At 45.2% G+C, this 25684-nt stretch overlaps 1 protein-coding gene across 1 annotated transcript in view; it reads right to left on the bottom strand.

Annotated features, from left to right (window-relative positions):
• The window catches only part of MEN1 (menin 1), a 144720-nt gene extending 126364 nt beyond the window's left edge, over positions 1–18356 (bottom strand). Inside the window, exon 1 of the mRNA XM_078660468.1 lies at positions 18237–18356. The gene's annotated coding sequence lies outside the window, so the exon portion shown is untranslated. The remainder of the gene's footprint in view (positions 1–18236) is intronic.
• Positions 18357–25684: the final 7328 nt, after the last annotated feature.

The raw sequence follows: 25684 nt of genomic DNA, 5'->3' as shown, positions 1-25684 counted from the left end.
TTATGCAATGCGTACTTTACTGTTCCATTGCATCCGGAAAGCCAACCGATTTTTGCGTTTAGTTTCCAAAATCGTATCCTAACATGGTGTAGAATTCCACAAGGGTACATTGAGAGTCCATCGATTTTTAATCAGCTGCTAAAGAAATCATTAGAAACAGGGCTCGACAAATCCGAAAAATGGTACTAGTCCTGCAGGTCTAGTACCATGGAAAATCCCCTCAACCTGACTCCAACCCACTTGACCTCCGTCTCTGAAAACGGAGCAAAAGTGACAAGATAACAAGATTTAAAGGCATGTTTATTGCTCATTTCCTTTGTGAGCAATAAAAATGCCTTTAAATCGTGTTATCTTGTCACTTTTGCTCTGTTTTTAAAGACAGAGGACAAAAGTTAGTTTGATTTCCTACTCGCCAGAAAGGGCGAGTTGGACCTAAAAATAGCTCGTCCTCATCCATTCTCCCTCGCAAATGCGAGCGGGCAAGTGGATTTGTCGAGCCCTGAGAAAATTTGAGCATGCCTGGAGAATCTGTGTTAGTACAGTATATTGATGATCTTTTGGTTGCATCAAAAACAAAGGATGCCTGTATGATTGATACAGTAGCATTGTTGAATCATTTGGCTGAGGAGGGACATAAGGTGTCTCCATCAAAATTGCAGTTTTGCCAGAAAGAAGTACAGTATTTAGGTCATAGGATTGCTAAAGGAATCGGACAGGTCACAATTGAGAGAATAAAATGATACAAGGAATGCAGCCCCCTAAAACTCAAAGACAGGTAAGAATGTTCCTGGGAATGGTGGGTTATTGCAGACAGTGGATAAGTGGATTTTCATTGATTGCAAAACCATTGCAGAGACTGACAAAGGCAGACATCAGAGACCCTATTGTTTGGACCAAAACAGAGATGGAAGCATTTGAACAACTAAATTGTGTGAAGCACCAGCTTTGGGAATGCCCGATTATGAAATAGAATTTGAACTGTACTGCAGTGAGCGAAAAGGATGTGTTCTGTCAGTATTAATTCAGAGGCATGGAAGAATGAGAAAACCAATTGCGTATTTCTCAGCTGTTTTGGACCCTGTTGCAAAGGCTTTGCCAGGTTGTCTGAAAGCTGTAGCAGCAACCAGTGTAAGTTTGGAGCAAAGTGAAGGAATTGTGATGGGATTTCCTGTGAGAGTCTATGTACCTCCTTCAGTGGAGATTCTCCTCACAAGAGCAAAGACTCAGTACATGACTAACAGCAGAATGACACGTTATGAGAAAATAGTTTTGGGAGCTGAGAATGTGACAATTGCAAGATGTGTAAATGTTAACCCATCAACACTGTTACCTGATACAGTTGAAGCAGAAGTGAAAGGTGAGCTTGATCACAAGTGTTTGGACGTTCTGGAATATTGCACAAAGCCTCAACCAGACATTAAAGATGAACCTTAGCTTGAATCAGATTTTGTAATGTTTGTGGATGGATCATGCTTGAGAACAGAGAGTGGTGTTCTAAGTGCTGCATATGCGGTTTGTACAGTGGCAGAAGTGTTGGAAGCATCTTATCTGAAAGGAATTCATTCTGCTCAAATAGCAGAGTTGATTGCTTTGATACGAGCATGTGAGTTGGGAAAAGAGGTGAAAGTAACCATAGTGACTGATAGTCAATATGATTATGGAGTTGTTTATGATTATGGACAGCTCTGGTCCCAAAGAGGTTATTTGACCTCTGCAGGAACACCCATTCGGAATGCAGAGTTTGTAAAGACACTGATTGATGTGATACAGTTGCCTGAAAAATTGGCTGTGGTAAAATGTTCCGCTCACAAGAAAGGTGAAGATTATATCACAAGAGGAAACAGTTATGCTGATGCAATTGCAAAGCACTGCGCAAAGAATCAAATTACAATCAATCGAGAAAAAACTGAAGAACATGTTCCAAGTCTTTTAATGCTAACCACGGTAGTTGAGACTTGGCAGGAAGTGAAGCAGATGCAGGAACAGAGGAAAAAGATAGTTGGTTAAAATCAGGTTGCAAACAAAGGGAGGAAGATGAAATTTGGGTTTACAAAGATGAAAGACCAGTAATGCCCAATAGCATGATTTCAGACATGGCCCGAATGTACCATGGTCAAGCACACATTGGCAGAGATGCTATGATCCGTCTCTTCAGACAAACTTGGTATAATCCTAAATTCAGAATGATTGCTGAAAGTTTATGTCAAAGATGCTTAGTCTAAAGTGTGAGGAACACTTAACCTCTGCGCACTGTTGCTAATGCGGTTCACTTTTTATCAAGCAAAGTTCAAACGAAAATTAATCCTCACTTTTTACAATCCTAAATTACTGTATGTATCACAAATGATGCATTGTTATACAGAAGTACAATAATGAAAACTGTTCACAAATTGTTAATCTTTCACGATGAAAACTTGTCTGTTATGCCCAATGCATTTCGAGCTCGTGGAGCTCTTCGTCGGGGACCTGTGGACTGAATATGATCATCAATTAGTACACTTCAATGTTATTTACAGGGCGCCAAAAAATCTAGAATACAAGGCTTTGCTTGATAAAAATTCTTTTGAAGCTCACATGAGCAAAACCAATAAGTTTCACAATTGTTTTATATGGAAAAAGATTGAGCGGCGTTCTCATAGTGAACCGCATTAGCAACAGTGCGCAGAGGTTAAGTGTTCCTCACACTTAAGATAAGTTCTTCAAGTTCAGGCACGGTTAGGACAAACGTGTCACCTCGGCAGCACGCTTGGAAAAAGACTGATAAAGTTCTGTAAATCAAAATCAAGTTTAAAAAAAGCCAGCATAAATTAGAGTGCTCCTCTCATTCTACGATGTATAAAGATGCTTAGTCTGCCAGCAATTTAATCCAAACAGAAAAACTGTTGTAAATTTGGGAACCATAGGACGGGAGGGTGGCCCATTCACAAGAGTTAAGATGGATTTTGTTGAATTACCTTCATGCAACAGACTCGGATATGTTCTTGTGATAATCTGTTTGTTTTCTCGATGGGTAGAAGCTTTCCCCACGAGAAGGAATGATGGATTAACTGTTGCTAAACTGTTCTTGCGTGAGATAATACCACGTTTCGGGTTTCCGGTCACAATTGAATCGGACAGAGGCCCGCATTTCCAAAATGAGTTAATGCAGATGATTTGTGAAGCTATGGATATTCGCCAGAAGCTACATTGTGCATATAGACCTGAGGCTTCAGGAGTAGTTGAACAGGTGAATGGAGCAATTAAAAACTGAATTGCAACAATGTGTTTGGCAACAGAAATGAAGTGGCCAGATGCTTTGCCACTTGTGTTAATGACATTAAGAAGCATACCTGACAGAAAAACTGGATTAAGTCCACACGAAATCTTGATGGGAAGGGTGATGAGACAGGCCTATGTACCAGTTAATAAGTTGTTAACAATAAATGATGACATCATACTGGATTACTGCAAGAATCTATCTGATGTAGTAACTTCTGTGCTCCACCAGGTGGGAACTGAAGCAAATACCAAAGAGAAAATTCCAGCTCATGATCTAGTCCCTGGGGACTGGGTACGAGTGAAAGTTCATCGCAGAAGGAATTGTTTGGTACCAAGGTGGCAAAGACCACGTCAAGTGATCTTGGTCAGTACTACTGCAGTTAAGTGTGCTGGACTAAAAAGGTGGGTTAATGCTAGTCACACCATCCGTGTGCCTGAACCTGAATACCCATACGACGGTGAAAGTACAACTGACTGATTCTGAAGGTGAACCAGAGAAGGATCCAGATATTGAAGATCGACGGGAACGCCGATATCTGGAAGTATCAGAAGCCAGTTCTGCGTCTGAAGGTGAAGGTGAAAGGGAGATGGTTGAAATACCAGATTCAGAAGATCAACTTGAAGGTCGAGAATCGGTAAAGACAAGGACCAGTAAAGACGCAAAAGAAAGTGAAGAAAAAGTTGTTGAAAAAGAGAAAACTGTAAAGCAAACTGAAGACTCTGAAAGCAGGAACGGAAATCCTGAAACTGGAGAAAAGGAAGTAACTCACCACAAGAACTCCAAGTACCAGTTATGAAGGTGTTCCTAACAGAGTAACAGTAGAGAGAACTGAAACTGACGAAGACAAAGACATTGTGAAAATCATAATCAATGATACAGTAGAAGACACTGAAAGTGAAACTGATGACAGTGCAGATGAAACCCCATTAAGAAAAAGCACAAGAAAAAGAGCTTGGAGAGTGGAGAATAATACTATAGAGCCGAAGACTAAGAAAGTCTGCAAAGGAGACAATTGGCCTAAAGGAACTGGAGGATTAAGATTCAAAATAGTGAACAAAACAAAAGAGCAAGAAGACCAAGTGAATGAGATCTCTAGCCAGAAAGAAACATTGGGAAAGAAAATAGAGACTATTCAAAGGCCTAAAAGAGTAAGACGTCCAAATCAGAGGTACAAATCACCTGAGTGGACATATATTGTCCTGCCACCAATTGTCGAAGTGAATAGTAGTCAAGAAAAATTGTACAACCCAAAGCCAATTGGGAAAAGTGAGTAAAGAAATCAACTAAGAAAGGGAAAGTTAGGTGCTTAAAGTATATGATATTCAAATAAAAAGTCTGAAGTCCTGTGAGACAGATTTTGTAAATATAGAAGAGGTCGGAGTTGACATAAGGTCGAAGAAAACTTGTTAGAAAAATCTAATTATAGAAAAATTTAGAATAGTAATTGACACAAGGTCAAAGAAAACTTGTTAGAGTGCTGAGAGGTGTGAAATTTATAGGTGAAACAAGGTCGAAGAAACCGTGTTAGTGAAAATGGCAATGAATAATCATAGAACGAAATGTTTTATTTTTAGAAAATGGTGTAGATGCTTTACAATATGTATGGGGTTGTTGATACTGTGGGTAGTTTTAGCTATTGTGATTCCTTTTCAAACTAATTTAACAAAATTAAAACCGAATGGGAGTTCAAGTAAGCCAATTGAGAAGGAAAAAGTGCATGAGACTCATGTGTACAAGCCAGAGTTGCATCAAGATAGGTCTATTAGCGATTACACAAAACATACTTTTTCAAAGTTATTGCTCGAGCACATTAAAACGATGAATGTTGATGGCTGTTATGTTTGTGTAAAATTGCCAGCATCAGTGTCAGAAGGGGTGACCTATCACCACCTTCCTCTTACATATGAAGTAACTTGTAGTGTAATTGCAAGTTTGTTTTACAAGACTGGAAAACTGGAGTATCATTATTCCAATGTAGAGGAGATATTTGCGAAATTAAAGATTGATAATACATTAAATAAAAGAAAATATGCAGAGGTAATGGGAGAATATTTTCTAGAAGTAGATGAGTTAACGCACGAGAATGCATTTAATAATAATTTGACATGTAAAATGAGAGTTGAAGAAAAGGCATTCTTAAATATGGTTGAGGAAAGAAGAATTGCTTACAAACGAAAGGAGAAAATGAAACATGCAAAGTCTAAATATTACACATTTGATGATGAGAACATTGAAGACAAGAATGTGAATGTAGCAATAAATATAGATGCACCAATGTTGGGAAAATTTTGTATTAGGAGAGACAACTCTATGTATGACAATTATTTTGTGGGTGCGAGTCAATGTGAAGATACCTATAGAATTATAGGGGGTTGGGGATTTAAAGGAGGAAATGATCCTGTTTTTCCTGGAATTTATTTCATATGTGGGAATAGAGCTTATTATAGACTGCCAGACCACTGGTATGGGACATGTTATGTGGGTTTGGTCTTTCCTAAAATTTTCCATGTAGATAGAGTACTAATGGAAAGCATGAGATAGGCAAAGTTCTAAGTCGAAAAAGAAGAGAGAGTGCGTTAGAAATAAAATCAGAAAGTTGTCCACAATAGTTGATAAATTATCAAGAGATACAGCAGTAGGATTCCTAATGGTAGATACTGAAATGGTTGCTATGAGAGCTATGGTTATGCAAAACAGACTTGCCCTTGACATAATTTAGGCAAAAGAGGGAGGAGTCAGTGGAATTTTGAAAGTCCAACATTGTTGTACTTACATTCCAGACAAAAGTCAGAATATTGAAAAATATGTTATAAATATTACAGATTTGCATAAAGAAATTGAACCACTGGAGGTTGAAGGTGTCCTTGAAAGATTGGGTAAAAGTTTCTCAGCAATTAAGCATTGGTTTCAAGAAATAGGTAGTTCAATTATAGGTAAAATACTAATACCGATAACAATCTTAGTGATAATAATCCTTATGATAAGGTTCTGCTGTATATACAAAGGTAGAAGAGATTTCAGAAACTTGATGAAGAAAAGGAATGACAATGAGGAATGAGAGAAAAGAATAAGATAGAAATGGAGGAAATAAAAGGTTTTCAAAAATTCAAAGGAGAAAGAGACAAAAGTATAGATGACATTAACAAAAGGAACATGTTCTACTAAATTTTTCAAAATTTTGTGTACCCCTCACGAAGTTAATGTCCCATAACGTTAATATTTACTGATTGCATGTTTTGTGAAAATTAACCAACCATAGAGTAAGATGCACACCTTCTTTTTATTATTATACACTGGGAAAACTATCTTTGCTTGCATGTTGCAGTAAACCCAGCTAATATGTATTGTTATTGTGTTGTGAATTAATGCACGGCTTAAATATAAACCAAAATGCAATTTAAATGTGCTTATTGTCTTGTGTTTGTGTGGCGGAGAGGTCGAAAATGTAAGTATAAAATGCGTTTATGTGGCTTATTTGCTAGGTAACAATTAATTGGGAAACATTAGTTAGGTGGGAGGTAAACAGAACGGGTTTAAATTCAATAATTAACATGAATCTGTGTTTGTTTCTATGATAGTTCCAAAAGCTGCTGCTGAGGCCTAGTTAGAAAATGGACGTTTGGCTAAACAGTGAGCAAGAGTCGAACAGCGCAGGCGCGCCAAAACCTGCAAGTCAGAGTGAACTGCCTGTGCTCGAGGAGGTTCAAGGCTGCCTTGGCCCGGAACCTATGATAGGTGCCAAACATGGACGATTGAATGTACTGATCCTGAGACAATACTGTGATGTTGCCACTCTAGGAAATGGCTAGGCCAAAGACTGTCCTAAACAAAGACCCTTTATTTTTCTGCTGAACACCCAAGAAAATGATGTCGTAATGGTGAGATGATGCTCACCCACCCCGAAATTGTCCAATGAAATTTTGAATAAGTGTGGTATTTACAATTTAGATAGATTAAGTTGGAGAAATAGGGTATAAAAACCCCTGATTTTAACTAGAAGGTGTCGCTTTTCCGATTTCTACTGGAGATGCTGCCCGATTGCGGACCGATTCCTGGATGTAACATTCTATTGACTTTTTACTTGTTTGCTTTGCAGGATTGAAGGATAAGATGAGGGTGTTAGTTAGGGATGTTAGGAGAGAATGAAATTGGAACTATCTGTTCTTTGCTAAACTTTAACTGTTTTTTAAAATAAAGCGATTTTCTTGAGCTCTAAATAAAATGATCATTTTGAAATAAAGTTTAAGATTTTACTGAATAAAGATTTACTAATGCATAAATGTCAGACATGATCAAGTTTTGCTTTGAATAAAAATTTGATAAATGAAGAAGTAAAAGCTGGTCTTTGATTCTTCCTACGCCTAATTTTCATTCTAGTAGCTCCATTGCCACTATGGTGGTGTGTCTGAATAATTAAAGTCTGAATAAAACCATGGTAAAGTGTAAATAATAATTAGTTAAATAGGTTTAGACGCTCCACCAAATGTTACAGCATTTCTCCATTGCGATTCACCAAAGCCTTGAAGCCAAGTGTAAGTGAACAGGGTAAATGTGCAGTGTTATGGGCCCCACTGATGCATGATTGTGTGTTTTAAGGTTTCAGGGAAATGGTGAGTATTGATTAGAAATGATTTCTGGAGCCGCGCTGGAACAAGGCCAGGTAGCTTGGGCAGGGTTGGTCAGTGTCAGACCCTCCAGTGAGAGGCCAGCAGGCCTGGGGCTTTTTTAAGACACAAGGGGGACCCAACAGATAGCTAAGTACCATGGGTATAACAACGTTATAGTGAACAAGGGTCCTTAGCTTATTTCAGAATCCAAAAACACAATACTGTATAGAAACACAATGGAAAGCTATACGTTATAAAATTTCCAAACCCAGCCGGGAGAGGAGTTTATTTTATCAAGAAGCAATGTTCAATCCAACAATACAAACGTAATCACGAGACACAAGCCTGTGCCGTACATAAAAGGGGGAAAAGAAAAATAGAATAAGGGTGAAAGCGGTGTCTATCAGGCATAGAAAGAGAGCAAAGACAGGGCACTGTTGATAAAATAAAAAATCAATAACAGTATCGCCTGGAGTGGAGTATAAACAATCTTATTGGTCAATATTGTAAATATAAACCCACTCATGGGTGTCGACGTTTCGATCCCTATTGCTCAATTAGATACATGGGATCATCATCAGGACATTTGTAATGAACAAGACATGCCTGATTGTAAGAAAGCCTGTTTAGGAGAAACGAAGAGAAAAAGAGATATTTCAAACACTTAAGAGTAGTTTGCAGATGTATGCCAACTATGTAACGAATTCGCAGTGCGTGACCAAGTGCACGGTGTTTGCCTGGGGCAGTCACTTGTGCCAGAACCTCCTCTGAGAACCCAGAAGGCCCAGGGCAGAGTCAGCCACGCGGCACCTTCCAGTCCTCTGGTCGTCGCTGGATCGCACCCTGGGACGAGATAGGAAGGACCAGACCTGGCCACACAGGTACTTCCCCGCTCCAGCAGGTGTTACAGGGTCCATGCTACGCAACTCTTCTGTGTACTCATCCATGGCCTGGATGGCAGCGAAGGGAAAGGACTGGGAATCCGGCTGCTCCAGGAGGCTCTGTGTGGCTGGATTGGCCGAACTGGAAACAAGCACAACAGCTAAGCCGAATCAGAAAAAAGAAGCACAAAACAGGTCGTGCCCACATAACAAAAAAGCATGGCTAGAAAAGGGACAGTAGCTTACTGGGAGATGGAACCTCGTACTTCAGTACTGGCTCTCCAAGCTGCTCCCCTTTGATGGAGCCTCAAACTTATGTCACGCGCCGTGGGTCCGTGATGTCGGAGATGATTATCAGAGCAGCCGAGGAGAAGCACAGACAGAGCTGCCTTCACTGTGACAATAGAGTGCTTCTCAGGTATTTGAGATAACAATATAATTAGTGGTGGGTGCCGGTAAACACTACTATCAGGGCTCGACAAATTCACTCGACCGCTCGCATTTGCGAGTGAGATTGATTAAGGACGAGCTATTTTTAGGTCCTACTCGCCCTTTCTGGCGAGTAGGAATACAAACTTGACACTTGACCTCTGCCTCTGAAAGCAGAGGAAATGTGACAAGATAGGAAGATTTAAAGGCATCTTTATTGCTCACACAGTAAATGAGCAATAAAAATGCTTTTAAATCTTGTTAACTTGTCACATTTGCTCAGTGAGGTCAAGTTCATTTAAGTTAGGTCGAGGAGATTTTGTGGTTTACTAGACCTGCAGGTCTAGAGCATTTTTTATGATTTGTCGAGCCCTGGCTATGTGTTATAGGCTGAGTTTTTGCCAAACTCAGTGCTCCAAGCTGAGTGGCAAAAACTCTGAACTCTGCCGGCAGACTGGAGTTAACCGCCCACCACTGCCAATGAGAGCCAATATCACACGTTTGCAGGGAAAACAAGCTTAAAGCCATTGTAAATATTTGATTTCAAGCTCGTTTTTGAAGGCTTTAAACTGCCAAAGTCCATTGAAGGGCATGAAAACACACCAGGACATTGGAACAAGACTCAGCAAGCTTTTATTTTTCTTCCAGAAGAGATGGCTTTGGAAATGGGGTGGGGCAAAAGTACCTTTTAGGTGCTTCTCGGCACAAGGTCCCGCCCCCTCTTCACATGGTGACATTTTTGTTTAAATTGGCAGGTCTGCACTTTTTAATTTATTTTACAAATTAAGTCCTGGCTCACGTGCTGTGAATGCAACCCACATAAACAAGGGATTTGGTCCAACACATAAGGGTAATAATAACTTTACAATACAAAACAAGTCAACAATCCCAATTAAAAAGACTGGCAATAATTTTTTTTAAATATGGAATTTAATTTTCACCCGTCTAAAACGTTATCAAACCAAATGCAAGTAGTTAGGGAAATTTCCTCTCAACTCCCCCACTGCCCCTCCATAATCCCCACCCCACAAGTCTGCCTTTGAGATGTTGCTAAATGCTGGCATGGACGTACTCAATTTAACGATGGAGCCATCCGTACTTCACCCCTCCAGAGCCACGGTTAATATTTCTTATCCAGCTCGATTTATTGAATGACTTTTCCTTGACAAAATGGTGAGTAACTGCTGACAACTCGACACAGATTCATCGGTTGATGTCTAGGTGATACCCATAGTATGATAATCTAAACAGCATGAATGGCACTGCATGCAAACTGCAAGGTATAGGTTAGAACTTTGACTTCTCCAGTCTCTAATTATCCTAATGTAGCTAAGACAGGTTGGTAGGGTCTAAATACATAATTATGGGTACGCCAACCACATCTAGTGCTTTCCTTTTAAATCCCGAGCTTGTGCTTCACCAAGTCAAGCACTCTTTAAGTACAATGGCGTACGGAGGTCGAGTGAATATCAGACATTGGAGTCCTTGCTAAACTTATTTGATATTTCATATACACTTAGCTATAGATATATGATCCATTGTCTCTAAATAATACATGTGTGACATAAAGGGCCAACACCTTACTGGGTTTTGAGTAGCCCAATAAAACAGGTAAAATACATAGGAAAGAGGTGCTAGGGAGAGAAGGGGGGGGCAGCATTGGAGGATAGAAGTCGGGGAATCAGAGCAGAAGCAGGTGATCGGGGTGGGAGGCGCCACCAATTCGGTAGCCAGCCCTGGCAGCGTCCTATAGATCCAAGTCAAAACTTAATACTAACAAGCATTTGCACTGCAATAGGTCTTGCAATTGCGAGATTTTGAGATATTGGCACTGTAAACGACAATGCCTTTTATTTATGTGTTTAAAAAACCTGCAATATTAAAAGGCATTGTCATTTACAATACCAATAGGTCAAAGTTTCTAAAATGCAAGACCTATTGCATTGCAAAAGCTTGTTGTTTACAAGCGCCCCATGCTGCGCTTCCACGTTACTAAATGCCACGCCCCTTTTAGACAAGCTGCTTCTAAAGAATGGTCTGAGGCTGTTATTAAAGTGAAAGTGTGGCATGGGGCGCTTTTACCCAAAAAAGCATTTGTTTGTCAAGTTGACAAACAAATGCTTTTTTTTTAAAAATAAAAAGCACCCAGTGAAAGCCCACATGGCACACTGAATGTTGCAGGAAAGGATGTAGTACCTGCAGTAGGAGAAACGCATTAAAGAAAATAGTGCTTGCAGACTAAATAAGATGTACCGTGCAACAACTAAAGTAAAGGGCCAGTCCTCATGGGAGGTTAAAATGAAGACAAGGCTGTACAAAGGAGGGACTAACAAGCCTATAACAAATCAGAATGCATCAATTATGAAGGACAATGGCACAAGCCAATGAAAAATAGGGGCGGAGAGTGGGTGGGGCTTCAAGCCCATACTCCAATACAGCATGCCTCGCAGAGCAGCGCATGCGCTGCCCAGGCTCGACCTAAAAATAAAATGGCATTGAAGCCCCTACAAATGAAAAAGTGAGCAGTGCTTTCACCTACAATTATCAAATACTCTCCCAATGACTAATCATATTAATGGAAGTGGCCTGGGCATTTAAGGATTCACTCAACCAAATGGATAAGCATCCTTAGCTCTCCCTGAATCGGATGATTGAGCTGCAAGGCAGTAACAAATATAACCAGTATGCATAACTCCCAAGTCTCCTGTAATGCAATAATATCAAAAGCCTAGAGGAAATAGCACAAAGCGCTACCCCAGTCCTTGAAGCATAACCCAGGGTATTCCAACCCACTAATATTAGTATACCTGGGCACGGGAGAAATTTCATGAATAAAACTCTTAGGGGCGAGGACAACTAGATTGGTAGAAGTAACTGAGAAGAACTACCTTAACCCAGCTAGTTTGCTAAGCAGCTAACGGGCCATTAAGACTCAGCTTGCGAGATGCAACAAGAAAACGGAGTATCAGGGTCACCACACGCCTGACGAGGACAAGTACTGTTCGGTACCTCCTCCCTCTAGTTGGGGTATGGCACTGGGGACCAAGGGCAGAGAGACCCTGGTGCTTCAATCAGCAGGGATACTCCTCCACGCGGACAGCTGTAGTTACAATGAGCTTTAGGCCCTTGGTTAGGCAGCTTAGCTAGACACGTAAGCTGTTGAACAAGCACCAGACAGAATACAACTGTCTGATTAAAGCACATGGGGCAGATGGCCAAAGCTTAAGTTAATCTGGACTGAGTATACGAAAGCAGTATAACAAGAGAAGGTCAATGGTTGGGAAACCGAAGCCGGCATAACGGAGACAGCACCTTTTAAGGGCTTCATTAAAGCATAAAAGCAGCCAGTAGGCATTCAGAAAGGAAGGTGTTGCCATAACAGTGATCCTTGGGAGGCCTGATGACCGAGACACTGAGGTGTACTGGTGAGAGACTGACGGGTTAGTCCGGGCGGCACTAAAAAGAGGAACAAGGAGCAAACCCCAAACAAGCGCGGGATGTGAAAGCCACAAGCACGCAAGTTTAAACATTTCTAAAGGCACTACAATTTAAAACAAGCATTTCATTTGTAAACAAAATTATGTGCCAAGGCCCTACCTCAGGAGGACACTGCAGCGTGTGCCATCCATCGCTCCTGCAAACGCTGCCAGTGACAGTGCCAGCATAACAACTAGCCATTGCAGGGGCGTGGCAACGATCCACGCAAAAAACGGAAGTTTGGGAGCGTCACGCCTCAGGGGCACGACTTCCGCCTTCTGTGGGAAACCCGCGCCCACGGAGTGGCTGGCCCAGAGGAGCAGTGGTGACGCGGGGCTTCCATGCCTGAGGGAAAGCCCCGCGATGGATGCAGAAGTCCTGAGCCTGTAGCAGCGACAAAAGAGCCCGGTCAGTAGGGCTTAGTTGTACCGGGGGCTGGTGCATGTGTTTGTTTATTTTGAAATTGAGTAGGCGTGCACTGGCTGGGGGAGAGGGTGTGTGTGTGTGTGTGTGTGTGTGTGTGTGTGTGTATGTGCGCGCCTGTGTGTGCGTGTGCGAATGTGTGTGCGCGCGTGTGTGCGTGTGTGTTACTTAAAATAATGCTTTTGTAGGAGGCTGACTTGCCTCGGAAGCGGGACAGAAGATGTGCATGCCGTGTGGCTGTACGTGCGAGAATACCTGCTGAAATCGCTCTGCGCGTGCCTATCTCCTGTCCCACTTCCAGAGCAAGTCCCTAACAATAGAGTTCGCTGGAGACAGCAGCGCTTTGCGCTGCTTACACCAGTTCGACCTAAAAATTAAAGGGGGAGCAGCCTGGGGACGGGAGCCCCACAGGTGGTGTGGCGGTAAAATTAATACATTGGTTGGTAAAGGAGACACACCAAAGGGAAGTGTGCTGGAGGAAGGCCACTTACCTTGGGATACCTTACGGTAGGCTGACGGCAGAGCACGGCACTCACAGCCCAGGCACGCCGGTTGGCAAGGCACAAAATGGACAGACAAGGTAGCAAGTTGAAGGCTAAACAGCAGTAAGAGGCTACCCCCCTCATGATCAGAGAAAGAACAAAAGACCAACAAACTTTATGACTCCAATCGAAGCACGGAGGATTGCCTTAACAACAAAAGGGGCAGAATTATGACAAGAACTTGATTGATATATGGGATGATTTGGGGCATGTCAACCATTTATGATTTATGACCTGTCACACAGGAAGGTTTTTTGATCCGGTCAAAATGGTTTATATATGGCATAGGTGATTGAAGACCTGTCAACCGTGATTTATGACCTGTCTTGTTATTATGATTTAGGAGTCTGTCGGAATGACAGTTTTGTTCTGTGCCCTCCCCGCTCCCACCTCCCAGCTGCTCCTCCCTCCCTCTTCGCCATAAATGGCGACCGCTCGTGCACGCCAAAGGTAAGCCCGTCTGCGCCAGTCCGCGCCTGGACCGCGCCCAGCGCCAGGACCCATGGCCCCCACCGACGCAAGACTACCCGACAGACCTACGACGCCGCCACCCTCAACGCACTCAATGCAGGCCGGAACCCCGCCTGCTGCCGGGCCGCCCCGAAGCGCTTCCACGGACCCTTCACCTGCACAACCTGCAAGTTCACCTGCCTCCGACCATGCACCGCGCCCGCAAAGCCAAGCTCCAGCAACCACCTCAAGTGCATCCTGCTCAACACCCGCTCCGTCCACAGACACGCCGTCGAACTCTGGAACCTGCTCGACACAACATCTCCAGACCTCGCCTTCCTCACTGAAACATGGATGAACGCCTCCTCAGCCCCCGACATCGCCATCCCGGATGGATACAAGATCATCAGGAAGGACCGCATCAACCAGACCGGAGGAGGCATCGCCATCGTCCACAAGAACACCATCCGCATCACGACCGACGCCGACAACACCTACACCGACGCCGACAACACCTACACCGCCGCCGAACACCTCCACTTCCAGATTCACACCGACCCAAAGACGACCCTCAGAGGCACGCACCCTCATCTACAGACCACCGGGACCACGCGGACAATTCAGCGAAGACATCGCGGACTTCATCAGCCCACACGCCCTCCCCTCCGCCGAATACATCCTCCTAGGGGACCTCAACTTCCACCTGGAGAACAACAACGACAACAACACCGTCACCCTGCTGGACAACCTCGCCAACCTCGGACTCAAGCAACTGGTCAACACCCCCACCCACTACGCCGGCCACACGCTCGACCCCGTCTTCTCATCCAGCAAGCACATCGCCTTCAGCCACTCCACCGGACTTCACTGGACCGACCACAGCTGCGTCCACTTCAGCTTCAGAAAAACCACTACCCACCACCACCCGCAACAGGTTCCTCACAGAAGCTGGAGCAAGATCACCGCCGACCAGCTCACCGCCTCCCTCAGCCAGAACCCACCCATCAGCACACCGGACCCCAACGAAGCAGCCCGCAACTTCACGCAGTGGCTGACCGACTGCGCCGACGACCTCGCACCACTGAAGAACCCTCCCAGCAAACCCAGAAGCAAGAAGGCCCCCTGGTTCACCGACGAACTCAATGACTCCAAGAAGACCTGCCGCACCCTCGAGATTGCCTGGCTCCTCGACCGGACCACTGACAACATGACCGCCCTCAAACACGCGACCCGCAAGCACCACCAGCTCATCCGCACCACCAAGAAGAAATCTCTGAAGGATCGACTGGACAACAACGCCCACGACAGCAAGGAACTCTTCAGCATCGTCAAGGAGTTCTCCAACCCCAGCACCGGCAACAACGACATCACCCCTTCACAAGAGCTCTGCGACTCCCTCGCCTCGTTCTTCCACCGTAAGATTGCCGACATCCACAACAGCTTCGGCACACCATCCTTGCACCCAACCGTCGAACCGACGCACCCCACCGCCACCCTCCGCACCTGGACCGCAGTGACCACCGAAGACACAGCCCGCACGATGAACACCATCCACTCCGGATCTCCGACTGACCCCTGCCCCCACCACGTCTTCAACAAGGCCGAATCCACCATCGCACCCCAACTTCGAGACATCATCAACACCTCCTTCGACACCGCCACCTTCCCGGAGAGCTGGAAGCATGCCGAGCTCAGCGCCCTACTGAAGAAACCAACAGCGGACCCCACCGACCTCAAGAACTTCCGCCCCATCTCGCTCCTCCCTTTTCCTGCCAAAGTCATCGAGAAGATCGCCAACAGACAGCTTGCCGCCTTCCTCGAGACGAATGGATCCCTCGACCCCTCGCAGTCCGGTTTCAGAGCCAACCACAGCACCGAGACCGCCCTCATCGCAGCCACCGACGACATCTGAGCCCTTCTCGACAACAGGGAAACAGCGGCACTCATCCTCCTGGACCTCTCCGCCGCGTTCGACACTGTCTGCCACCGCACCCTAGTCCAACGCCTCAGCAACACCGGCATCCAAGAGAAGGCATTGAAGTGGATCATCTCGTTCCTCGCTGGAAGAACACAGAGAGTCCCCCTCCCCCCGTTTCGTTCCGAGGCCACCGAAGTCATCTGCGGCGTCCCGCAAGGATCATCACTCAGCCCCACCCTCTTCAACGTCTACATGAGACCTCTCGCAGCCATCGCACGCAAACACAACCTCAACATAATCTCCTACGCCGACAACACCCAGCTGATCCTCTCCCTCACCAGAGACCCCGACACCGCCAGAACCAGCCTCCACGAAGGGATGAAAGACGTCGCCGAGTGGATGAAGAACAGCCGCTTGAAACTGAACTCAGACAAGACGGAAGTCCTCATCCTTGGGCCATCACCCACCGCCTGGGACAACTCCTGGTGGCCCCCAGCCCTGGGCACCGCCCCCAAGCCGACAGACCACGCACGCAACCTGGGCTTCATCCTGGACTCCTCCCTCTCGATGACCAGACAAGTCAATGCCGTCTCCTCTTCATGCTTTCACACCCTCTGCATGATCTTCCGATGGATCCCGACCGAAACCAGGAAGACGGTCACCCAGGCCCTCGTCACCAGACGGCTGGACTACGGAAACACCCTCTACGCCGGAACCACAGCCAAGCTACAGAAAAGACTACAACGCATCCAGAACGCCTCCGCCCGACTCATCCTGGACATCCCTCGACGCAGCCACATCTCCGGCCACCTGAGGAACCTGCACTGGCTCCCCGTCAACAAGAGGATCACGTTCCGGCTCCTCACCCACGCACACAATTCTCTCCACAACCTGGGCCCCAAGTACCTCAACGACCGCCTGACCTTCCACACGCCCACCCGTCAGCTACGATCCGCTAGCCTCGCCCTCGCCGCCGTACCACGCATCCGAAGAGCCACCGCCGGAGGCAGATCCTTCTCCTACCTGGCGGCCAAGACATGGAACTCCCTCCCCATCCACCTTCGGCTGACCCAGGACCACCTCGCCTTCAGGAGACAACTCAAGACCTGGCTGTTCGAGCAGTAGCGGACCCCCCTCCCCCCAAGCGCCTTGAGACCCTTCCGGGTGAGTAGCGCGCTATACAAGTGTTATGATTGATTGATTGATTGAATGATCTGTGACACTCGAAATGAGTTATGACACTGTAATAATGTTTTATGGCCTGGTCATCTTGAATTAGGACTGTCCACTGTTATTTACGAGGTCAATGATTTAACGAAGAGTCCATGCATGTAATAAATGTGGGCCAAGTATTCTCACAGAAAATACAAATGCATGGCCGGCATAAGTTCATTCATAATGTATATGAGGGATGTGAACTAATTTTGAGTTCGACAAGTGCGGGGGTTATACAATGTACATTCGCAAGTGTTAGGGAAGGTTGCAAGACCACCACGCCCTACTAGAACACCTCGATTTGCAGAACCCACTCAACTAATCATCGATCAACACTAAACCTACCATGGAGACCCACTCCATGAATGAACACCACAGACTAAAATCTACACAAAGCACCAAGAGGCCAAGTAAGTACAGTACACTGCACTACCCAAATACCCCTTATAATAGCGCCGCTTACCAGAGATGCTCTCTGGCCGTCTTGGTGACAAACTCGGTGACAGACTCAGTCACGGACTTTCTTCGTTTGCTAGCACTGTTTGATGTTACTGTTTTGTTTTTGTCGTTCCTAAAGCAAGAACCATTAACAGAGAACGCCATAGCACTGATCGAAAGTAAATCTTTAAAAAAATACGTATTGAGCAAATGTTATCAAATTGGACCATTAACACAATTCTAAATCCTAGTCAAACCTTTAGCATTACTCGTATAGAGACAAATCGAAACCCAAAAACTGGAGAAACGATAGTGGGTACTATTTGAGAAAAAACAAATCTAGGTGCGTTGTTGACATGAAACACGTGACTTCAAGTTCACAATTCTTTAAATTGGGAACATCTAAACGTGGATCATTTGAACGTGTCTTATTCTCTCTCATCTACCCCCTTATCGTGTATGTATCCGCTCATGTGGGACTTTTTCATCTCTTATTTCCCAAAACCTCCCCTTCTCCTACGCACACAACTGATTCACTGCTCACTTTTCTGCATCTACCTTGCCTCCCCCTCTATAATCTCACGTCCACTCACTCACCCGCTCTATGGTCCCTTCCTGTCTCCCGCCTTCACGTTCGTGTTTAGTCGTTCAGGGGCGCCGCCATGTCCAGTGCGGAGACGTCTGAAATTCAAAACAAGCACAACCCTCCAGCAAGAGACTCCCCTAACAAGCGCATGCCCCACAGAAAGACGCCTAAAACAAGCCCAGCCCCGAAAAATGATGAAAAAAAGGCGTAAATTGGGTAATTGTAATTGTTTTTATATAGCGCGTATTATCCCTGACGAGCATTGCGATAATGAACATTTAAAAGTATATTTTCCCACAGAAAAACGAAAGCATTTATTTTACATTCAATATATAAAAAAACACGAATAAATCGTTGCATATTTCCCCATAGTCACAGTAGCATCCAAAAAGCTGTCCAAACTACAACCTCCCCACCACCACCACCACACCAGCGGTGCGAGCTTCATTTAGTTCCTCATTTAGCCTTCCATATGATGGACGCCAAGACCTTCTTTGGTGGGAGAACGGCCGCCGTTTATTATTTTGCAAGCAGGTACATACGTTAGCATATGTTCCAGACATACGGATTTCTTGCACGCCAATCATTCAGTTCATAACTGGTCATGCAGTGAGAATCAATTCCTTTTAGTTGCAAAACATAGTAGGTCATTGCATGTCATAAATCATCATAAATCACACAAATATTTTAATGACTGACCATAAATCACTTTCCATCACCATGAGTCCTGTTGTGACTGCTCATTTTGCTCCCTATTTAGTACAGCGGGTCTTGACTTCGAGGTCATGCATGGATGGGGCTGCACCTGCAAGTGTCATGCCCACCATGCGCCAGTGTCTCCTGTAGGTTAGTAGGGCAAATGTGCATATGCTGGAATTGATGTGGCATGCCTTTATTTGTGAATCTTGAAATCTTGAAAGGCTATGCACTTCCCACTGCTTTAGCGTTTTTTTTTCATTGAAATTCAGGACCGATAAAGCACTATTTGATAAACTGAAATCCACAACTGAGGCTAGTCATCAAGTCAATACATTTAGATAACGTGAAACAGGAAAGTCAGATAAATATTACTTTTTCAAACTTTAAAGGTTTATTGTAGATTAAAAAGGATTGCAAAATCAAAATGATCAAATTATGATGTAAAAAGCGGAGGAGTCAATTGAAGTTAAATTCTATTTCAGCACAGGAAGCTCCGATTATGCTATCTCATTTCTTTAATGAAATGCCCAGCAGCCATAGAAACAAATAAACTACAATACCCATAAACACATGGGCAACGACCATAGAGTCTGGGGTATATAATGGAATATAGAGAGTCACACTTCCTCTTTCTTTGCTGCTCCGCAGCCAGTTAAGTGCTTTCATTCTTTCTACTTACGATTTGATGTTTTGAATTGCTACTGTATTTCGCGCTGTGCTCGCGCTTTGTGCCGCGTTCTCTTTCGCGCTTTGTTGCGCTTGTGCCGCGTTAGGTTTCGGGCTGGTGCACTTCGTTATTCCTTCGCGTTCATTTCATTTAGCGGCTCGGCTGGGAGCGTGTGCCCACCTCCCTTGACGCTCTGCGCCTGTGTTGTCTTGTTGGTGGAGTGGAAGTCGGGGTTTGTGAAGGCTCGCGCTGCTTGCGCGAACTCTTCCCCGTTCAGTGAGGCCGCCGGTGCCCACGCATGCGCATCGGGGCATTTCCGGCACTCCGTGTTTGCACACAGAACCGGAGCTTTCTGACAGGACGTCCTTCGCGACTGACTCGCCCACAGCCTCATTGTTAACCCCTTGTTGACGCCGGTCGCTATTAAAAGCTTCAGGCAAGAATAATTTGCATAGGCTCTGCTTAGAGTGTGTTTTTCTACACGGCAAGCCCTCCCTCCACGTTCTATTATTTACTGAAGCGATTTTTGCAGCTTCTTTGGCTTGCTGTGGGGTTTTTGGCACTCCCCCTGACTTTTGCCTTCGGCAAACCCATTATTTGTCATCTTGTGGGCTGAATTTCGCGTCTGCTGTATCATGGCAGACTGTTATTATGCAGATGACAATGAATATGATGAGGAGACCTCTGATTCTCTTGAACAGGGCTTGGTAGAGGCACTGGATAGGGGTGTTCATCACTCTATGAATAAGGCACTGGTTCGGGCCATTACTCCTCTCAAGAGACATTTGACTAAGTATGCTCAACAGCAGGGTTGGGTCCCTGCGTCGCGCAAATCCACATGCTTCAGATTTTCAACGTTTGGCACAGTCTATGTCCACATCTAAACCACAGACGATGGCAGTGGAGGTCGACAGTGATGACCATCTCTCTTCTTCATCCTCAGAACATCTTTCCCCTCCTCCTAAGAAGAGGAAATGCAAGGAACACTTTGTGGATTCCCCTACTAATCCCCAAGTCCTCTCCTTTGACCCCAATGACATTATCCACCCACATTCTACAGCTTGGCTCCCGTCCCCAGCGGTGGCGGAGTATGTGCAACAGCACATCCGGCAACCCTTTGACAAGGAGGTCCGTGCCCGACTCCGTTCGGAGTGTCCTAGGCCGGATCTAGCGGACAATTTGGCAGACACACCAGAGGTGGATCCCACAATGGTCACCTATCTGCATAGGTTCGCAAAAGGATCCCAAAAAAGGCCTGGATCGATCCTGGAGATCCTGTCAGGATAAGGTCTTGGATATGTTAGGTCCCCTTACCAAGATTTTAGATCTTGGGTTTATGGCCAAAGAGTCATCGACAATGGTAGACCCGGACGAGCTCATCGAGTGGGCTCAGCGAGCAATTTGCCAACTTGGCAACGCAAACTGTGCACTCTCGAGTGAGAGGCGTCGTTCCATTCTGTTGAAACTCGACCCGAAGTTGGCGGAGCTCTCCACCTCAGAGTCAGGTCCTGCTGCGCAAGGTTTGCTTTTTGGTCAACCGTTTCTGAAGGAACTGACCCAATTTGTTAATACCTTCAGCCGTTTGGACAAAGCCCAGGCAACTCTCCGGCGAGCGTTCTGTCCGGTTTTTGCCAAGGCCGGACGTGGTAGGGGGCGCTCGTTCGGCCGTGGTCAGCAGCAGCAGTCCTCTCAGAGAGGCTACCAGTCCCATAGAGGTGGCCATCAAGATTCCAATTTCTCCCAGAGGTCCAACTTCTATCCCTCCAGAAAGGGGCGTGGACAATACAAGAAGGAACGTTCCGGCGGTCAGTCCGGTGGATATCAAGATTCCGGAACTTCAGTTGAGCTAATTCCTGCATGCAGTGTTGTTCTGGGGGGCAGGATACGGTTTTTCCTAAACAATTGGCGCATGATCTCCAGCGATGCTTGGGTGCTGGAGACGGTCCAAGGATACAAAATAGAGTTTTATCAACCCCAGTGTCAAACTCATCCTCCTTCTCCACTTTCTTTTTCCCAAAGAGATCGAGAGTTCATCACAGAGGAACTCAGGTCGCTTCTCTTGAAAGGGGCAATTGTTCCGACCGTGCGTCATCCACGGGGGTACGTCAGCACTGTCTTCCTTGTGGAGAAGAAGGGAGGGGGATCGAGGTTCTCAATCTAAAGGACTTCAACGGGGGAGTGGTCTACCGCCACTTCAAGATGGAGGGGCTCCATCTGTTGAGGGATCTCTTGCGAAACAAAGTTTGGATGGTTCGTCTGGACCTCAAAGACGCTTACTTGTCTGTCCCGATCTTCCGCCCACATCGTCGTTTTCTCCAGTTTCACTGGTTGGGGACTTGGTACCAATATCAAGTTCTTCCCTTCGGCCTCTCGTCAGCACCTTGGTGCTTCACGAAGCTGTTGCGGTCGGTCGTGGAGTCTCTCCGCATTCGGGGTGTTCGGTTGATTATTTATTTGGACGACATCCTCCTTCAGGCGGATTGTCCGGTCAAACTGATGTCTCATCTGGAATGGACCATCGAGGTTTTGCAATCCCTCGGCTTTCTGGTGAATGCTCCAAAGTCTGTGTTGCGTCCGACTCAGGTGATCGACTTCTTGGGTTTCAAAGTCAATTCTCTCACCTGTCAACTTCTTTTGCCCAATCAAAAGATTTGATATATCAAGAGGGAATTGATTTCCGTTATCACGAAACCGACTGTGTCGTTGAGATCGTTAGCACGAGTTGTCGGTCTCTTAGCCTCTTCCCTGCAGGCAATCTTCCCGGCCCCGCTATATTACAGGGCGTTGCAGCGCCCGAAGATTCGTCATCTGCAGAACGGCCTCCGTTATTCCGATCAAATTCCCCTCTCGAAGGAGGTGAAATCAGAGATGCAATGGTGGCTGGATCATATGGAGGCATGGAATGGTCGAGCTCTGTTCGGTTCCACGCCGGAAGTGGTGATAGAATCGGATGCCAGCCATTGGGGCTGGGGAGCCCGGTGTGGTCCGGTCTCGACGGGGGGTCGGTGGTCTCCCCAAGAGCTCTCTTTCCACATCAATTGTTTGGAGCTGCTGGCGGGATCCTTCGCAATTCGTTGCCTCTCTCCCCTTCAGTCCAACTGCTGCATACTTCTCCGCATGGACAACGTGTCAGCAGTCCGTTACATCAACAAACTGGGGGGAACTCGGTCCCGGTTGTTGGCGGAAATTGCCATGGACTTTTGGGATTATTGTCTGCAACACAGGATCACGGTTATTGCAGAATACCTTCCGGGGTGCAACAATCTTGTTGCGGATTGGAACTCGAGGTACCTGAGGGATTTCAGCGATTGGAGGCTTCATCCTCGTGTGTTCCGTCACCTCCTCCGGTCTTGGGGCCCTTGTCAGATCGATCTATTTGCGTCTCGTCTCAACACCCAACTCCCACGTTTCTTCAGTTGGAGGCCGGATCCGGCTGCCCTAGCCACGGATGCCTTTCTCCAATCGTGGCCGACTGCTCTGTGTTATGTCTTTCCCCCATTCCTGATGATTCCCAGGGTTCTGGTTTACACGAAGCGTTACCAGTCGGAATTGATTTTGACCGCTCCTCTGTGGAGGGCTCAGGCGTGGTTCCCAGTTCTCCTGGAAATGGCTTGTGCAGTGCCGTTCCTTCTTCCCCAGAAGTGGAATCTCCTGCTAGATCCGCTTCAGAATCCGCATCCCCTGATTCAGTCAGGCTCTCTCCTTCTTCTAGCGTGGCTAATTTCGGGGACGCTGGTCGGTCCCAGACCTTTCTGCGGATGCTTCCAAATTCATCAGTGACGCCTGGTCTCCTGGTACCCACAAACGCTACAGAGGCTCCTGGAAGCGTTGGGGTGACTGGTGTGTTCAACGGCAAGTTGATCCAACATCGGCTGATGTTTCTGTGATGGTCAATTTTTTGGCCTCGCTAGCTTCCTCTGGTTTGGCGTATCGTACGGTGAACAACTTCCGTTCGGCTATTTCTGTGGGTCACCTCCATTTGGATGGTAAACCGGCAGGTGAACATCCTTTGGTTATCAAATTACTCAAGGGTATCCGCCTTGCGAATCCCCCTCGTCCTAAGTATGTTTCTTTATGGGACGTTTCTATTGTTTTACATTTTCTGGAGGCTTGGCCGATTAATTCTTTACTGTCTCGTAAACAGTTGTCGGCTAAACTTACTATGTTGCTGTGTCTAGTCTCCTGCAAGCGAGTTTCTGATGTCCGAGCTTTGGATCTAGCCGGACGCAGTTTTACTCCTGAGGGTGTCTCGTTTCGTCTCTCCAGGCGTACCAAGACCAATACTGCGGTTATTTCTTATCCTTCTTTTCCTGCACGTCCTAAGCTGTGTGTTGTTGAATGTCTCAAGGATTATGAAGTAAGTACTTCTTCTTTTCGTTCTGATATGCAAGGTCAATTGTTAATTGCGTTACAGAAGCCCTTTTGCCCAGTTACCCCGGCTACGTTGGCTAGGTGGGTACGATGGCTCATGGCAGAGGCTGGCATTGATGTATCTGTGTTTGGGGCTCATTCTGCACGTGGTGCTATGGCTTCTAAAGCCTTCTCCTTGGGAATTACTCTGTTTGATATAATGAAGGCCGCTGACTGGTCCTCTGATTCTGTTTTCAAAATTTTTTACTTTAAGCCTATTGATCATGTTGCTTCTGTTGTGGTGGATCAGCTTTAAACAAGCATAATCGGAGCCTCCTGTCCTGAAATAGAATTCAAAATTTGAAAACATTTGTGACAAGAATTTTCAATTCTATTAAGGACAAGGAGGCGAGGATTATCCCACCCATTGTTGTCTGCATTTGGTTCATATACATATATTGCATTTATGCTTATGAAGGTTTGTTTACATGCATTTTGTTTATATTCCCCCCCCCCTTGCTTTGTGCTCTCTTTTACATAGCTTGTATATTACGGCTTTGTGTTCCTTTTCAGGATCTGATCCCAAATGAGGATTTTTCCAGTCTGCCTGGTTTCTGCCTTCCTGCTTCTTCGGAGAATTCTGGCTTCAGTTTTCGTCAATCTGTTGCGTTTTGGATGTTCCTTGGACTTCCTAGTTTGGTGATGCTACTTTCCTTGTTGGACTTTCCAGATTGGATGTGTTCTGATTTTCTGGATTTGTTTTCACAGAAGAAAGAGGAAGTGTGACTCTCTATATTCCATTATATACCCCAGACTCTATGGTTGTTGCCCATGTGTTTTTTGGGTATTGTAGTTTATTTGTTTCTATGGCTGCTGGGCATTTCATTAAAGAAATGAGATAGCATAATCCTCGCCTCCTTGTCCTTAATAGAATTGAAAATTCTTGTCTCGAATGTTTGCAAATTTTGAATTCTTATTTATTCCAGTAGTAGAAATGACCCACTGGTGCACAAGTTCAGGCATCTTATCAGATCAACTCCAATCGCTTCTCTTGCAATCAAACTTGAGCTCCCCACAAACACGTTCCACATTACATATTAAAGATTCTAAATGATGTATAACAATTCTAAACAAAGTAAAATACACAGTGACCTAAGTTATTCAGGAACTACAATAAAAAGAAAAGAAAGACATATTTACCACATGTATCTTTTCACAACAAAACAAAATTAGTCTAAAATATAGTCATCTTATTTTTTGGGCAATCTTACACTTCTTTTAAGCAAAACATGTGAATCATGTACAGATGGACTCGTACAAACATTACAGTCTGAAATAAGAGAATCCAAATTTGAATCATTACCTGACTGAGAAAACTCTCCAGAGTCATTACTTAAATGAGAAGACTCCCCAGACAGCAATGATTCACCAGAAACATCATCAAACCAAATGTCATCACCATCTTCCATTTTCCCCCAAAAACTTTCTTGACCTGGTTTGAGAATAACAACTGAACTTTTACTCCACCATACTTTGCCTTTTAGTAAAACAGTTAAATCAGTGACATCTTCAACTTGAAAAGGTACAGTAAATTTAGACATACGTTTGGGTGTTAAAGTAGGCTTAATGATTCTTACCCAATCACCAACCTTTATGCTTTTGTTCTTACAATGGTGAGAAATATCATGGTATGCGTGCGAGCAGCAGCTATGTTGTTCCTTGCTTTAATAATAGAAGCTTCTA

Source organism: Lissotriton helveticus, chromosome 9 (genome assembly GCF_964261635.1).
Source record: "Lissotriton helveticus chromosome 9, aLisHel1.1, whole genome shotgun sequence".
Lineage (NCBI taxonomy): Eukaryota > Metazoa > Chordata > Amphibia > Caudata > Salamandridae > Lissotriton > Lissotriton helveticus.
The sequence above is the reverse complement of the archived record's forward strand: the minus strand, read 5'-3'. Positions and strand labels throughout refer to the sequence as shown.